The 16,994-nt window shown below is 40.3% G+C and overlaps 1 protein-coding gene across 7 annotated transcripts in view; it reads left to right on the forward strand.

Moving 5' to 3' along the window:
- The window catches only part of caska (calcium/calmodulin-dependent serine protein kinase a), a 515,992-nt gene that overhangs the window by 375,960 nt on the left and 123,038 nt on the right, over positions 1 to 16,994 (forward strand). The window contains exon 1 of one of the 7 annotated variants that reach the window (XM_078559730.1): positions 10,723 to 11,023. The exons of 5 other annotated variants lie outside the window; for them this stretch is intronic. The gene's annotated coding sequence lies outside the window, so the exon portion shown is untranslated. Of the gene's footprint in view, positions 1 to 10,722; positions 11,148 to 16,994 lie in introns of those variants that run through there. One more of the 7 variants, XM_078559729.1, reaches the window with a different exon arrangement.

Here is a 16,994-nt window from a genome sequence, read left to right on the forward strand (position 1 = left end):
CTTTGCATTCATCTGCTCTCTCCTAATTCTCTTTCAAACCTGGTACTGGGAATAATTAGGAGATTACTACTTTTGAGGTCATATTTGCTAATTTCCTACCTAGCTCCCTAAATTCTGACTGCAGAATTCTGGTGCCCAGTACTACATACAGTACTGTAACTCAAGTTGTGGTAAGATTTTATTTAGGGTTATCAATACCTCTTGACAAAAGCTAGAATTCATTAGCATTTTTACACCCCTATTAACTTCCCTTTAATATCCTGTTAATCTAGAACTTCCAACTTATTTTTCTCTTCTACAGCACCATGCCTGCTAACATCCAGAGTGTAAACATTGCTTTTTAACTAAAGTGCATTACCTCATACTTCTGTTGAATTCTACTTTTTAGCCAATACACCCATCTAATAGAAATGTAGAAAAACAAGTGAAGAGGGCACTCAGGAGAGCACATACCTCCACCCCACTCTGTTAGCTCAATGTTATTACAATTATTCAGCTCTTTCTTGAGGCTTTTCCCTGCCTGGTTGATGCTCTGTAGCTACAAAGCTGAAAAAAGAAGAGTTTGCACCTCATTGAGGTGTAATCAAACAACCTCCTCTGAAAATTCTGCTCACATTTTGACAGCCTGTGACATATTGCATCACAGCAGCTGAGACAATCCACAACATTCTCAAAAAAAAAATTCACCCTACCTCCCAATGTTAACAGATCCTTTAAAAAAAATTCTAGATCCAGATCTGCACCTTCGCCAAAAATTAGTCAGTTCTTCCTTGGGCCATATCCTGTGTATCAAGTTTCTTTGAAATCTTTCCATAGGTTTTTAAGATACATAGGCCCGTAACTTCCATGGCGTGGCATTCAAAGTTGGATTGCCACTCCACTCCTATTGACTTACCTGGAAATGAAGCAGCTACTTTCTCGCCCAACCTTCCAACTCAGGCCATGTTAGAACAATGTAGTACAGCAGGCTCCTGAAGCCTTCTGTCAAGGGCAGGAGAATTGGAGGTAAGGAAATCACGCCTCCTTTTTTACAACACAAGTTGCTGTAAAGGAGGTAAGTTTAAAGAACTTGAGAAGCCAAGGAAAATGTAAGTTTGTAAGGTAAGTGGGTAGGGGTCAGGAGTGGTTGGGGAGGTGGGATTCAGGTGGTCGGTGCAGGGGTTGGGGGGTTTGTTGGTCAGTGGAGGAAGGAGGTCAAGTGGCCAGTGAGGCTGGAGATCAGGTCGTCAGTGCAGGAGGTCAGGTAGTCAATGGGGTGGGATGGTTAGTGAGCAGAGATCAGTTCGGAGGTCGGGTGGTCAAGGGGGATTCAGTAATGGTGGGTCAGGTGGTCATGGGAGTCAGTTGTGGGGGGTCAGGTAATTGTTGGGGGGTGGTCAATTGGGGGTGTGTTGGGTGGTCAGTGGGGGGTGTCAGCTGGGGGAGAGTCAAGGGGTCAGTGGGACTGTCAGCTAGGGTATGTCAGGTGTCAGTTGGGGAAGGGTCGTGATCAGGGGTAGGGAGGGTAGTCGGGCATCACGTAAGGGTCAGGGTGTCGTGTGGGGGGGTTGAGGTTCCTGTGGGAGGGTCGAGGGTCCCGTTAGGGGGGGTCAAGAAAGTGGGTGGGGGTTGGGGTGTCCAGTGGGTGTTCGGAGGGGGATTGGTCAGTAGTATAGTTTCCCAGAAGTTAGAATTATTTTTAATTCTTCTAACTTTCTCTGGGTAACTATTACTGTAAGACAGTTGGAACCATCCAAAGTCTGTGATTATGTCATACTTTCGAATGACTCCCATTGCTGCACAATTGCCATACAGTCCTTACCTGGGAGTGGCATGGGGCATGCCCAGTGCATCTTTGGGGTACCCCCCTAGTTACGACACCCCAGAGCTCTGAAGTTATGGGCCATTGTTTACAAACAAAATAACAACAGGCGAAAACATTTACAGAATAATTACAAAACAGAGGGAGATTATTCAGCCCATCGTGTCTGCCAGCCAAAAAAAAGAGCTCTACAACTTAATCCCACCTTCCAATTCTTCATTTGCAGTCTTGTAGGTTACAGAACTTCAAATGTAAATCAAGATATTTTTTAAATACGATGAAGGTTTCTGCCTCAAGCAGGAGTTTGAGGCAGAGAGTTCCATTTCCACACCACACTGTGGGTGAACAGCTTTCTGTTGAAACATCTCTAAACCTCCCACCTCTTCCCCTAAATCTATACCACCTGGTTATGGACCCCGCCTAACATTAGGGGGGCTTCCTGTCCACTCTGCGTGGACCCTTCAATTTGATACACTTCAATTATGTCTGCTCTTAGACTCCTCTGTTCCAAAGAAAACAACCCTAGCCTATCCAATCTTTCTGCATCCTCGTAAATCTTCTCTGTACCCTGTTATGATCCCCATAGAGAACGATAACTTTTAAAAATATGTTTGAATTTCCGATGACCAACTTAAAGGAATCTCACAACAAAGTATCAAGTTTTAAGACTTTTACTGTAACAAACAAAATAAAAGCAACATTGATTAAACAATACTTAATAGGCAACTAATGCACTAAACTACAGAAAAGATATCACCCCTTTAATTTTAACATGACCAAAAACCGCATGTCACAGTTATACTTCACTGCCTGCTATCTGTAGAATTGCAGTTATTACAGGAACCAGTCTAGTATCATTCCCATTTTCCAGTGGGTTTGCTGCTTTCCATTTCATCAGGTCATAACGTCAAGTGACTGTCAAAAGATGCTTCTTAGTTTTCAGAGAAGTCCTGAACCGAATACCAGCAGTAAGGTTCAGTCCAACAATTCTTTTCCAACCTCTGGCCACGCCAGAATGAATCTTCCTGATTCCTTTGCCTTTGGTCTCTTTCACCAGAGACCATCTGTCCTCTTGCATTTCTGTGTGGTAGCTCACAGAGAACTCTCAAATTCTTCTCTCTGCTAACTACACCAGCTGCAACCTTTGTCTCTCTTTGAGATCAATCCCTTTCTCTCTCTCTTTCTCTTTTCTGCCCAAAACTTGGACACAGCCTATCCACAATTAGCCCAACTGCTTTTGTCTTTGTTTTCAGCTGTGAACATTTTACACTTTGCTCCCAGTAAGTCTCACCCTGGGCCTTTCTGGACCCATAGTAACCAAGCCTCCCAGGCCTGTTACCAAGCAGAATTAGACACAGTTCACATGACTCTCTTCATTTTACTTTGAATTAAAGAGACGGTCCTAAAATATAATCATCTTATAAAACTTCAGATTCATAACAACCTTCTATGGTGCACATATCCTTCTATCATCTTTTCTCCTTGGGTAGTCCCTTGGGATCATGAATGACTTGTTTCCACTCTGATTCCACTGTGAAATGGCTGATAAGTCCAATGCCTGATCTGCAGTTTCTGACATGCAGGGCAGATGCGTTGTTTGGAGGCTTGTGTGCTCCCTCCTCATGTTCCCAACAAAAAGTCTCAATGCACTTGGTGCCTTTCCTGAATGAGCCATCTCCATTTTGATCAGTCACAAGCCAAGGCCCCCCATGAGTCAGCAGGTGTGTTTGACCTCTTCAGGGATGCATTGAGGTCATTCCTGAAGCATTCTGTGTTTCCTATAGTGTGGTGACCAGAACGGTGCTTTAGGCCACCTTGGCCTAACTAGTCTTCTATACAGTTCCAAGATAATCTCCCTGTTCTTATACTCTATGCCTCAGCTAATAAAAGTAAAGTATCCCACATGCCGTCTTGACCACCTTCTCTACCTGTCCAGCACCTTCAAAGATCTGTCAATATGCACTCCAATGTCGCCCTGTTCCTCTACACTTCTCAGCAGACCACTTTAAAGAGGAATAATATCTTGGAGAGTAGCAGGATAAGTTGTACCTGATTTTGTGTGTTAGAAACATCTCTGCCTTTCTAAATTATGACTTATACTGTTCATCCAAATTTTTTCCAGTAATTTTTCTGCCAACAAAGTTAGGCTGACTGTCCTATAATTATTCAGTGCATTCCTTCCTCTCTCTTTAAGAACCGGAACAACTTTAGCAATCCTCAGGTAGGTCAGAAAATTGGACAGATTTTAGAACTCAGCGAAGAATGACCACAAAATAATGAAGGAAATCTTAGTCAGAAAGAAAGCTAACTAGAAATATAAAAGCAGAGAGTAAGAGTTTCTACGTACAAATATTTTAAAAGTAAGAGAGTAACTAAAATGAGTGTTTGTTCCTTAATATGACTAGGGAATTAGTTATGAGAAACAAAGGAATGGCAGAAGTGTTAAACAGATATTTTGTGTTTGTCTTCATTGTAGAAGACACAAAAATCATCCCAAGAATATTTGGAAATCAAGAGGTAAAAGGGATAACTTAAATCAAAATCACGAGGGAAAAGGTACTGGGAAAACTATTAGAACTAAATGCTGACAAGTCCCTTGGACCTGATGGTTTGCATCCTAGGGTCTTAAAAAAGATTGGCTGCAGAGATTGTAGATGCATTGGTTGTGATCTTCCAAAGTTCACTAGATTCTGGAAACGTCTCAGCAGATTGTAAAATCAGTAATGTAACACCTCTTTTCCAGAAAGCAGGAAACTATAGGCCAGTCAGCCTAACATCTGTCCTAGAGAAAATGCTATAATTCATTATTAAGGAGATATTGGCAGGACATTCAGAAAATTAGTATACAATCAGGCAGAGTCAACATGGTTTTTATGAAAGGGAAATTATGTTTGACTAATTTATTGGAGTTCTTTGAGGAAGTAACAAGCAAGGTGGACAAAGGGGAACCTGTAGATGTGGTGTACTTGAATTTCCAAAAGGCATTCAATGAGGTGTCACATCAAAGGTTACTACACAAAATAAGAGCTCGTGGTGTAGGGGTTTCGATATTAGCATGGGTAGAGGATTGGTTAGCTAACAGGAAACAGAGAATAGGAATAAATGGGTCATTTTCGGGTTGGTAAGTGGAGTGGCACAGGGATCAGTGCTGGGACCACAACTGTTTACAATCTATATCAATGACTTGGATGAATGATTGCTAAATTTGCTGATAACATCAAGAGAGGTAAGTTGTAAGGTGCTTACAAAGGGATTTAGATAGGTTAAGCTGAGTGGGCAAAAATTAGGCAGATGGAAAATGGGAAAATGAGAACCTGTCCACTTTGACAGGATAGAAACGCAAGATATTATTTGAATGGGAGACTGCAGAATTCTACAGTACAGAGGGATCTTGGGTGTCCTAGTACATGAATCACAAAGTTAATTTTAGGGTACAGGAATTGATTAGGAAGGCAAATGGAATGTTGACGTTTATTGCCGGGGGAATAGAGTATAAAAGTAGGGAAGTATTGCTGCAGCTGTATTGGGCCTTGGAACCGCATTTGGAGTACTGTGTACTGTTTTGGTCTCCTTAAGAAAGGATATAATTGCATTAGAAGCAGTTCAGATAGGGTTCACTCAATTGATTCCTGGAATGAAGGTGTTACCTTATGAGGAAAGGTTGAGCAGGTTGGGCTTATGCCTATTGGAGTTTGGAAGAATGAGAGGTGATCTTATTGAAACACACAAGATCCTGAGGGGACTTGACAAAATGGATGCTGAGAGGATATTTCCCCTTTGTGGAGGAGTCTAGAACAAGTGGGCACAGTTTAAAAATTAGGGGTCTCCCATGTAAGGCGAAGATGAGAAGAATTTTTTTCTCTGAGGATTGTTAGCCTGTGAAAATCTTTTCCCCAGTGAGCAGTGGAAGCTGGGCCATTGAATATATTCAAGTCTGAATTGGATAGGTTTTTGAGCGACAAGGGAGTTGAAGATTATGGAGGGCAGACAGGAACGTGTTGAAGCCACAATCAGTTCAACAGGCCTAATGGCCTACTTCTCCTAATTCTTGTGTTCTTTGTGTTCTCTAATATCACACCTGTACCCAAAGAGGATTGCAAAATGATGGTCAGAGCCTCTGCTATTTCCTTCCTTGCTTCTCTTAATAGCCTGAGATACATTTTATCCAAGCCTGGAGAGTTATCCACTTTCAAAGATGCTAAACCTCTTAATATTTTCCTTCTCACTCTGTTGATGCCATTTAATATGTTGACGCCATTTAATATTTCACACTCCTCCTCCTTAACTAGAATGTCTGCATCATCGTCCTCTTTTCTGGCAACAGACATGTTCATTGAGAACCATGCCCACTTCTTCCACCTCTATACCTTTTTACTCTAAGCGGCCCTACTCATGCCATAGTTATCCCCTGGCTCTTTATATATTTATAAAACAAATTTGTTTTTCTTGATTTCCCAATATTTTTGCATGTCCTCTCTTTGCTTTCTCAATTTTGCTTTTAATTTCACTTCTGTACTTTCTATACTCCTAGGTTTTCTGCAGTATTAAGCTCTCTATGGCAGATAGAAGCTCCCTTCCTTTCCCTTATCCTACTCTTTACCCCCTTTGACATCCAGAGGAGTCTAGTTTTGGGAGTCCCACCCTTTTTTTCTTTCTGGAAGCAAGTTGTTTTGAGCCCTTTCTCTCTCCTTAAAAACCTCCCATTGCTCTGACACTGATTTTACTTTTGCCAAACCACATCTCAGCTGAGTAAAATTGGCCTTCTCACCAATTTAAAATTTTTACTCTTGTTCTACCTTTGTCTTTTCCAAAATTGCATTAAACCTAACTGAATTATGATTCTGCCACCAAAATGTTCTCCCACTGAAACCCTTTCTGCCTGTCTAGCATCATTTCCTAAAACTAAATCCAGAACTACCCCTTCTCTTGTTCGGTTTGTTGTGCGCTAGCCTAAAAGTTCTCCAGAATGCATTTGAAGAATTTTGTGCCCTCTATACCTTTCACACTGAATTTATCCTAATTAATGTTAGGGCAGTTGAAATTCTATGAAATATTACTGTCTTTTTTTTTCCCTGTGCTTCTGAGCAATTTGCCTACACATTTGTTCATTCTGCCTCTGACTGAAAGCCTATAATATACTCCCAGCAGTGATAGCTCATTTTTGTTCCTTGGTTCAACTCATTTGATGATCCTTCTCACATCTCCTCTCTCAGCTGTAGTTGTTTTAATATAGCTCCACAGCTCCCTTTTGAGAAAGGGAGATCTACCCTGGCCAATATTATTCCCTTGATCAACAGCTAAAAACAGATTATCTGATCAGCATCACATTCTTGTTTTTGGGACCTTGCTTGTTCTGTGCAAAATAGCTGCCACATTTTAGAAGTTACTTCATTGGTTGTAAAGCACTTTGGAACGTGCTGAGGGTGTGAAAGGACCCCTATAAATGCAAACAGGCTTGCCTGCCTTGTGAGGTAGCTGCCATGTGTCCCAAATCTAGTGCCAGTGTGTGACAAGGTGGAATCCCTTTCTAGTTCCAGACCTTTTAGCCAAACATTGATTTCCCTAATCAACTTGTTCTTCTCTATACTAGCATATGACTGGGAAGTAATCCTTCGTTAGCACCTTCTGATCTTATTTCCTAATCTCTTAAATTCATTTAGCGGGATCCTGGGCCTTTTTTTTTACTTGTCATTAGCTCCTTCATGGATCATGGTGAATGGTTGCTTTCTCTCTTCCAGTGCAAAATCTTTTCTGGTCTATATGATATGTCCCTTACCCTAGCACTTGAAAGACAATACACCCAGAACTGAAAGAAATTAAAAGTAAAAGTACTGTGGATGCTTGATATCTGAAGTAAAAAGTGCTGGAAAAACTCAGCAGGTTTGGCAGCATCTGTGGAGAGAGAAACAGTTAACGTTTGAGTCCAGAACTGTTGGCCTGGACTGCAAAATACCATGCAGCTCTCTGACTCTCTATCACTACTTCATTTCTAGTTTTGTTGCGAATCTCCACCCACACCCTTCACCACCCTTGACTGAGCTAGCTCGTGTTTGTTGTTGCCATTGCTATTTAATTGATGATCTTGCCCATAGTCCTCATTTTCCCTACTGGAAACTAGAGTTTAAAATCTACGAGCATATGTTGCTTTGGGTGCTTCTGCCCCAAACTTCCCTTTCTGCCTTTCCCCACCCCTCAGTTGTGACCCATCTTTCCTCCTCCATTGCAAGCTCTCTAATTCTCATTGGTGTGACTACCCTCTCAAATGCTTGCTGAAAAAAATTTCTGTCCTTTCCTGGAAGACCGGTCTTCACAAATTTTTAAGATTTTGAGCTCAAACAATATGAGTTGGTGAAATCCCCATATATGAGTTGGTTCACAAAACTCCTACATCTTACAGGAGTGGCATATCACAGTCCTTTTGGTGTTACAATCATTTTGTTTAGTCTGTTCAACTTTCAAATTTATATTACTTATATGTATAGTATTAACCTATTTAGTGCATCCTTCCCTGTATACAACTAATTTTGTCAAAATCTCATTTTAGAATTCTCCTTTTTTTTTCCTGTTACAATCACATTCCATGATGTGCCTCAGCTCAAGTTGGAGTTCTCACAGGAGTTCCAATCCAAGTAGGGAATGATAACTTTTAAAAAAGAATTCGAACTTCCAGTTAATAGCTGAATGGATGGCTTAACATGATTTCACGTTTTAAGATCTTTGCTGTAACAAAAGGATAAAAGCACTATTGACTAAACACTATTTTTGTAGGCAACTTGTACTATAAATTTCGGAACAGAACTTTCTCCTTTTACTTCTAATACAATCAAAAAGAAACACTTTACAAGTATATGTTACACTGTTCTTTTGGTAGACATTCAATTCTCCTGGAACCAGTCCAAAGTGATTCTTAGCTCCCAAGGGTTTACTGACATTCTTTTCCTTTCCAAGCCTGGTAACTTTTAACCCCAGAATTGTTCTTCACAGTGAGAGATTTCCTGAATATTCTCTCTCTAGCTTAAGCTTCCACCCTCATTTTAACTCCTCATGAATTTGGTCTTTTCAGTCAGAATGTGAGCTCCCACCCACATTCTTGCATGGTAAACCATAAAGACTTCCAGCCTCCCGGATACTGGCAGACTGCCTGTGACTGAGAGTGTCAGGGATTTGTTAGAAACTCTTCCCCTCTCAAAGCCAATCTCCATGACAACATGAATCAAATGGGCCTTGTATCCAGGTAGAAATACTGATTAGCTATCCTTGATTACCCAACTCTCTTTTATCTTAGAAGCAAATGGACAATTTAAAGCATAACTGTTTACAACCCAACATTCTCCACACCTTCCTAGGACTTTGGAGACTAGCAATTTAAGCACTGTAAGCATAGATGCTGCTGCAATTGTCTCCATGTATGACCACCTTACATCATCTTTCCAGCAAACAACTCAGGCATCTCTTTAATCCTTAACATCCATGTCACTAAGCCTTTTGTTGGGCAGACTTCAGAACAGGTCACATGACACTCCCTTTTTACCTTATATTAAAGACACAGTCCCAAAACATAACAATCTTATAAACTCCATATTCATAACACAACAGCTCCCCTTAATATACCATTCTGACATGACTAATCAGTCAGCCCCAACTACACCATATCTAACACCTGGCTTGTGACTTACAGCGTATTGTCAGTAGACTTGTAAATACACAAGTCAAATCTACCTCTACACAGTGGTGACCAGATTCATAGTGTCAATGGGGAAGGGAGTGGTGATCCCACTTCCAAAACTTTTAATGTGCATCAGTTTATTTTAAGCTTTCTGTGACCAGTGACAGCCATTGAACACATCATGTAATATCAATCTGGAAAACCAAATTCTAATTCAACTTCCTGTGCATATATTTTTAGTGGACCACTCATATTTGTAGTTCCCTCCTTTGTGTTTGTTTATTCACGTAGCTTTGAGATACTATTGGCCCAAACAAATGGATCAAAAGTTAAGTTCCAAGTTAGCTCATGAAGTGCAGGTCCTGTACTACTTACTTTCAGCTCATCTCCTACTTGGCACCAAGTTCTCATTCTCACCAAGTTCCCATTTTAGACATCCTTACTGCCACTGTTTCTACCTCATTTTTACCAGCTAACTCTGTGATGTGATTTTGTCTGTACCTTTGAAATAATTAATTTCCTTTAGGAAATTAAAAATTAAGTGTCCTTTGCTTTTCATTAATTTCAACTATTTAAAATTGAGTTCGCTTTCAACAGTCATTCTTACGCAGTACAGCATTAGGTGGCCAAAATATTTGAATGATTCTGTGCAGAAACGGATTATCTAACAAAGACTAAAGGTCTTGCAGTCAATTGCTTGCAGGGATTTTTTAAAATTGTAACTCTGCCAAGTGGAGCATTCCTCCAGCTCTAAACCTTCCCTGCCTGGTACTGTACCCTCACTGACCTCACATAGTTGAGTATTATTTGGCCAGCACTAGAAATTTTCAATGACTGTCAGAAGAACTATATTTTAAAGCAGAATATAAGAATCAAGCAGGAATGCATCCATTCAAAAATACCAACAAAGGATAATTTATTATATATCATTTGATAAGACAAAGTTGTTCTGGAATTAAGACTTGAATGATTAATTTTTTTTAAAATTCATTCACGGGATGTAGGCTTCGCTGGCTGGACCAGCATTTATTGCCCATCCCTAGTTGCCCTTGAGAAGCTGCTTGAAATGTTTTATGAAGAGGCTTTTACAGGGCTGTTAAATTTCTGTAGTATAAATTTTTCAGCTCAAATGTTAGTGCACTAATTACAATGTGTAGAATATTTTGTATTCATTTCCAACAAAGCCTAGGCAAATGCTACACACCCTCATTTCATTCCTACTTTGCGTAGCTGCTTTGTTCAGTCTGTCTCTGGCCTCCAGCCAGCCAAATGTCCTGTGTGGAATGGGGCAGTAAGAAAATCTGAGAGCTAGTCTGTTTTAACACACATATTTTGTCTGTATTGAGCAAATCGCAAGATCTGCATAAGGATACCAGGAGCTGTGTGCATCAAAGGCTTTCAGAGCCAGTCCTTTAGGATTTGTCTTTCCTTTGAGGACCGATGCCATGGGGAATTCTGAACACAGATGTCACTGGATTTACAAGTGAAATTTCACACAGGGAGGAAACAATAATCATCTTTTGTATATTTTGGAACCGTTCTACACTGATAGCTTTGTAAGTGACTGGCTGTGAGAACTGCACACAAAGCCCAAGCTGATTTAAGGCGTTAACCAGACAGAGACTAAGTTGCATTGTTTCAGGACAATATTTTAACTGAGGAAACCTATTGGTTCTTTAGGTGAGTTCAAGCCCATGGATGATTTGTATGTGCAAATGCACAGTACATTTGAATGTGAATATTTTGTTAACTTGCTGGCATTTTTATTTATCTGATTTTAGAGTACCCATCATGTCTAGTGTGTATCTTGAGATACATTTGCCTGGGCTCCATTAGTTTTGGGTACATGGTAGAACTCTGGTTTTTGAAGGAACAAGCATTTACCTAGCAGATGTCTCTTAGTGAAAAGATTGGACTGGATACTTCAAAGTATAGGGTTATGCTGCTGATTCAAGTTGGATCCAGTTTGAAAAAAAGCAAAACAATGCTTGAGTCTTCGCTGCTTGTAAATTTGACATTGATAATTTACTGCTTGATAGAGTGCCGCACAAGTTCATTGAACCTGCGTTTTCCATCACATCCCCGCTCTTGGGTTTATGTTTGGTAAGTTTATTCTAAGCCAGCATTATTACCCATCTATAGCTTAGAGCTTCCTGTCTATTTCTGATTGCACATCATGTTTATGCACTGTAACACTGCTTTTAACTTGCAGCTTATCTAAGTTTTTAAGCATGTTCTCTTGGAGATTTGCCCTCAGTAGAAAATGAATGTTAATTCAAATACTGAATTGATTGTACATTACAGAATCTTTTGTTTCAAATTAGAACAAAGTTTTTGAGCTAATAAAGCACTGCTCGACATACATATTTTTAATTACAAATCTGATCTATAAAGAGCTGACCTTGGCCATAGAAGCAATGGGACACAATTTGTCCAACTGTTAGGTAGGAGATAAATCATCTGAGGTTGGTGCTTCCAATCATTATTGAATAACTTCTTATCTGAAAAGTATGCATTTGGGAACATCAAGGAAGGACAGACTTGGATAAAAGCAAAATACTGTTGATGCTGGAAATCTGAAACAAAAACAAAAATAGCTGGAAAAACTCAGCAGGTCTGACAGCATCTGCGGAGAGGAACACAGTTGACGTTTTGAGTCCGTATGACTCTTCATCAGTACTAAGGAAATAGAGAAATGAGGTGAAATACAAGCTGGGAGAGGGGGGTGGGGCAGGTAGAGCTGGATAGAGGGCCAGTGAGAAGTGGAGGCAAAGAAGAGATTGCCAAAGATGTCATAGACAAAAGGGCAAAGGGGTGTTGACGGTGGTGATATTATCTAAGGCATGTGCTAATGGGGACATTAAGGGTAGCAGCCAGGACAAGCAAGTGGCAGATGGCCCTAGTGGGGGTGGGGTGGGGGAAAGGGATCGAAATGAGCTAAAAGGTGGAGATAAAACAATAGATCGAAATAAAAATAGGTGGGAAAAGAAAAATATATTTTTTTTAAATTATAAATTATTGGAAGAAGGGGGATCGGGATGGGGATGGAGGAGAGAGTTCATGATCTAAAGTTATTGAACTCAATATTAAGTCTGGAAGACTGTAAAGTGCCTAGTCGGAAGATGAGGTGTTGTTCCTCCAGTTGTGCATTGAGCTTCACTGGAACATTGCAGCAGGCCAAGGACGGACATATGGGCATGAGAGCAGGGTGGTGTGTTGAAATGGCAAGCGACAGGGAGGTCTGGGTCATGTTTGCGGACAGACCGAAGGTGTTCCGCAAAGCAGTCAGCCAGTCTGCGGTTGGTCTCTCCAATGTAGAGGAGACCACATTGGGAGCAGCGAATGCAGTAGACTAAATTGAGGGAAGTGCAAGTGAAGAAGTGAAGTGCTGCTTCACTTGAAAGGAGTCTTTTGGGAGGAGGCGGGGAAGCAAAGGGGCAGGTGTTACACCTTCTGTGGTTGCATGGGAAGGTGCCGTGGGATGGGGTTGAGGTAGTTAGGAACATAGGAAATAAGAGCAAGAGTAAGTTATTCGGCCCTTTGAGCCTGCTCAGCCATTCACAAGATCATGGATGATTATCTACCTCAATGCCATTTTCCCACACTGTCCCGTATCTCTTGATGCCTTTAAAACCTAAAAATCTGTTGATCGCTATCTTGAACATAATTAATGAGCCTCCACATCCCTCTGGATAGAGAATCCCAGTGATTCACCACCCTTTGAGTGAAGAAAAGTTAGGGAATGGAGTTTGAAGCAGAGGCTGAAAACAATGGCTTCAGTCTTCCCAGTATTTAATTAGAGAAAATTTCTGCTCATCTAGTACTAGATGTCAGATAAGCAGTCTGATAATGTAGCAATAGTGGAGGAGTCAAGAGAGGTGAAGGTGAAGTAGAACTGGGTGTCGTCAGTGTACATGTGAAACCAGCCACACAAATACTGTGGCTACAAGAGCAAGTTAGAGTCTGGACTGACTCCCCCAAAGCATTTCTATTATCTACAAAGAACAAATCTGGGATTATGGTGGAATGCACTCCACTAGCCAAAATGAGTACAACACTTGAAACTTGACGCCATCCAGAACAAGGCAACCTGCTTAATCAGCATCTCATCCTTCCACCACCTGCACAACATAACTGCAATGTGTACTATCTACAAGATGCACTGCAGCAACCTCCAGGTCACACAACACCTTGCTTTGGAAATATATTGCCATTCCTTCATTGTCACTGGGTCAAAATTCTGGAACACCCTACCCAAGAACACAGAGCATCTTCACCAGACTACAATGGTTCAAGAAGGTAGCTCACCATCAGTTTTTCGAACGCAGTAGGGATAGGTAATAAATGCCTGCAATGCTCAAATCTTTGAATGAATAAATCATTTTTTCTAAAGGCTACTTATCAGAAACAGCAAGAAAGTAGATTAAAAGCCTTAAGTTTTTTTTTTAAATGCTGATCAAGTTGTTGAATTTTATTTGAATGGTCCCTTATCAGTTAATAATTGTAATGCCACAAGGCACTTAATAAAGAAGCTTACTAAAATGATCAAGAGGAGTTTTTAAGATGAAGTTCATTTTATTGACTCAAAACCAATTGCTGCAGATTCTATAAATCTGAAATAAAAGCAAGTCAGGCAGCACCTGTGGAGGGAGAAACGAAGTTAACATTTCAGGTCCATGACCTTGCTTTAAAGAAGCAGTGTAAATGTTAAGTTGTTAATACCTGGTAATATTTCTTTATCTTGCACTGCTGAGCTCAGTAACTAATCAGTTAGGTCTTTGATGTGAATATTTATTTTGGCAGCAAATAAATTATCATGCATTATCACTCAGTTCATTTGCATATATATTATGAAGCATTGTTCCTGAATGCATTTTCCTTCCTAATGGATCACTGTAATATTAAAATCTCCCTCACAGAACCATGATAGGGCTCCCTTCATCCTAACCTTCCACCACACCAGCCTCTGTATTCAAAGGAATATCCTCTGCCATTTCTGCCACCAGGAAGGGGCATCTTCCCCTCCCCACCCCTTTCAGCATTTCATAGGAACCATTCCCTTTGCAGTACCCCGGTCCCCAACACCCCGTCCCTTCTAACACCTTTCCATACAAGCACAGGTGATGCAACACCTGCTGCTTTACCTCCTCCCTTCTCTCTGTCCAAGACCCTAACATTCCATCCAGGTGAAATAGTGCTTTGCATATGCTTCTTTCAATTTAGTATACAGTATTCGCTGCTCACAGTGTGGTTTCCTCTACATTGGGGACCCAAATGCAGACTGGGTTACTGCTTTGCAGGATACCTTAGTTCAGTCCGCAAGCACACTTCCAGTTGTCTTGTCATTTTAATTCTCCACCTCGCTCTCACTTGTTTTTTTGTCATCTCTCTTGCCCTCTACCTTATCACAGACTTTCCCTTTTGTTTTTCTTCACTCCTTTCACTTGCTCAAAACCTATTACGTTTCTAAATTTTCCCAGTTCTGATGAAAGGTCTCAGACCTGAAATGTTAACTATGTTTCTCTCTCCACAGATGCTGCCCAGATCTGCTGAGCATTTCCAGCATCCACAGCCTTTTGCATCACTGTAATATCAGTTGGTTTCATGTTGTACTTATGTCTGTGGCTTTAATGTGAAGGGCTTACTTAGCTGGTAGTACTTGAAAGCCAAGTGTGTCAGATTTTTTAATACCGATAGGCCAGATGATCAATCTTTAACTGGGTTGGCAGCAGCAAGTGACGTTTGTAGTGATTCCCAGTTATTGTATCATGACTCTCAAGTTTCTGGCCAGATTCTAATGGCCAGTCTTCACATGCAAAAAAAAAAGTCCATAAATGAGGTCAGTTTACAAGATTAGCTGTTCCACCAATTAAATGTTGGAGGTTAGTGCCACTTTCTCTAGAGCTATGTTAAAATGTAAAAACAGCCATAGATTATATATTTTACCAAGGTTTCTGCTTTCAGATATCTTTGATTTAAAATTTGGGTTTGAATTAATTTTGGAAATTGGGCAACCCCTCTTTCTACTTTCCCCTATCAGCTAATATTCCCAATTCTCAAACAGGCTGTGCCTGCTTCATAGAAACTGTTGAGTACTCGGTGTCCATACTGTCTCTTTGCCAACAGCGTACCACTCCCTCAACACTGTACTGAAGGGTCTGTGTAAAGTTATATATTTAAATTTTGGCTTGAACTCATCCTTCTGAATCGCAGGCAAAATTGCAATTGTGAATCGAAACAGATTAGATTGGGCAGATAGGTGTCAGATGAGATTTAATGTGGGAAAGGAATTATGAGGTAATTAAATATTCATTAAGAAATTAAGCTTTAAAATGACTGAAGAGGCAAATAACTTGAAGTTCAGGTGCTAAATGTGGTGCTGTTAAAAGTATACAGGTTGATATTTTGGAAAAAAAGCATATACCATTTGAGGTTATATAAATGAGTTTGCACTACAAAAGCAAAGATGCAATGTTAAAATTGGTAAGCTACAAAAAACTTTAGGTTGATAGCTGTTCATCAAACTGAAACCACCAATAGAATGATTTAATGGGTTTTTATATTTTACTACTACTTCTAGTAATCAAGTGCTTAATAATTGTTATAATACAATTTAGCTCAGATGCCATATGATAAGCTCCCATTGGCTGGATGTAATGCACGAGCTGAAGTTTTCCCACTCTTGGGCTAGAGATATTTTTCATTACAGCAGAGAGTTGAGGAAATGCAATAGAAGTATTTAAATCTTTGAAGGGTTTCAATAAGGTAAGCAAGAAAAGATTATTTCCATGAGTCAGTAATTTGTTGCCATGAATTTAAGATCTTCACCAAAAGCGCAAAGGGAAGGAAGAAAGTGACTCAACATGGACTGCATGACCAGGAAGACGATGAACATGGAATCTATATAAACTTTTGGAAAGGAAATGGATGAATAATTGAAAAATAAATTGTTAAAAGCATATGAGGAAAAGATTGTAGGTTGGGATTAAATGGATAATTGTTCAGCCAGGTCTGATGAGATAACTGGTCTCTGCTGTAAAATTCTATAATTCTGCCCAAAGCCTGCTTTCCTGGGATAACAGTTTTGGTACAACACTTGATCTCAGAGCTATGGGTTAGACATCATAAAAAATAATAGTTCTCAGTGCTATTCAGTGATCCCCGCTGGAAAGTGCATATTTGTACATGCATATTTCAGGAGAAGGACATCATGTTTGTGTGTCATGCCCTAAACGGTTGAAAAGCCTCTGAAGCATTGAATGCCAAGCCTCATCATGAAGAATAGTCTGTTGGATGAGATACCTGAGGCTACCTGTATCCACAAAAGCATAGTCCAAAGTAAGTTATTGCAACATGGGGGAAAATTAGAAAATTCCACTTTGGAAATGAAAGACGACGCAAATCTGACTTTTCATTACCAGCGGATTTATGAAATCCTATCACTTGCAGTTTAATGTGATTTTACTTACTCAATGTTTCTCTACCAGTTTTCTCACCTCCCCTTGACTCCTGGCACTATTTGGAACG

Source organism: Cetorhinus maximus, chromosome 16 (assembly GCF_964194155.1).
Source record: "Cetorhinus maximus chromosome 16, sCetMax3.hap1.1, whole genome shotgun sequence".
Taxonomy (NCBI): domain Eukaryota; kingdom Metazoa; phylum Chordata; class Chondrichthyes; order Lamniformes; family Cetorhinidae; genus Cetorhinus; species Cetorhinus maximus.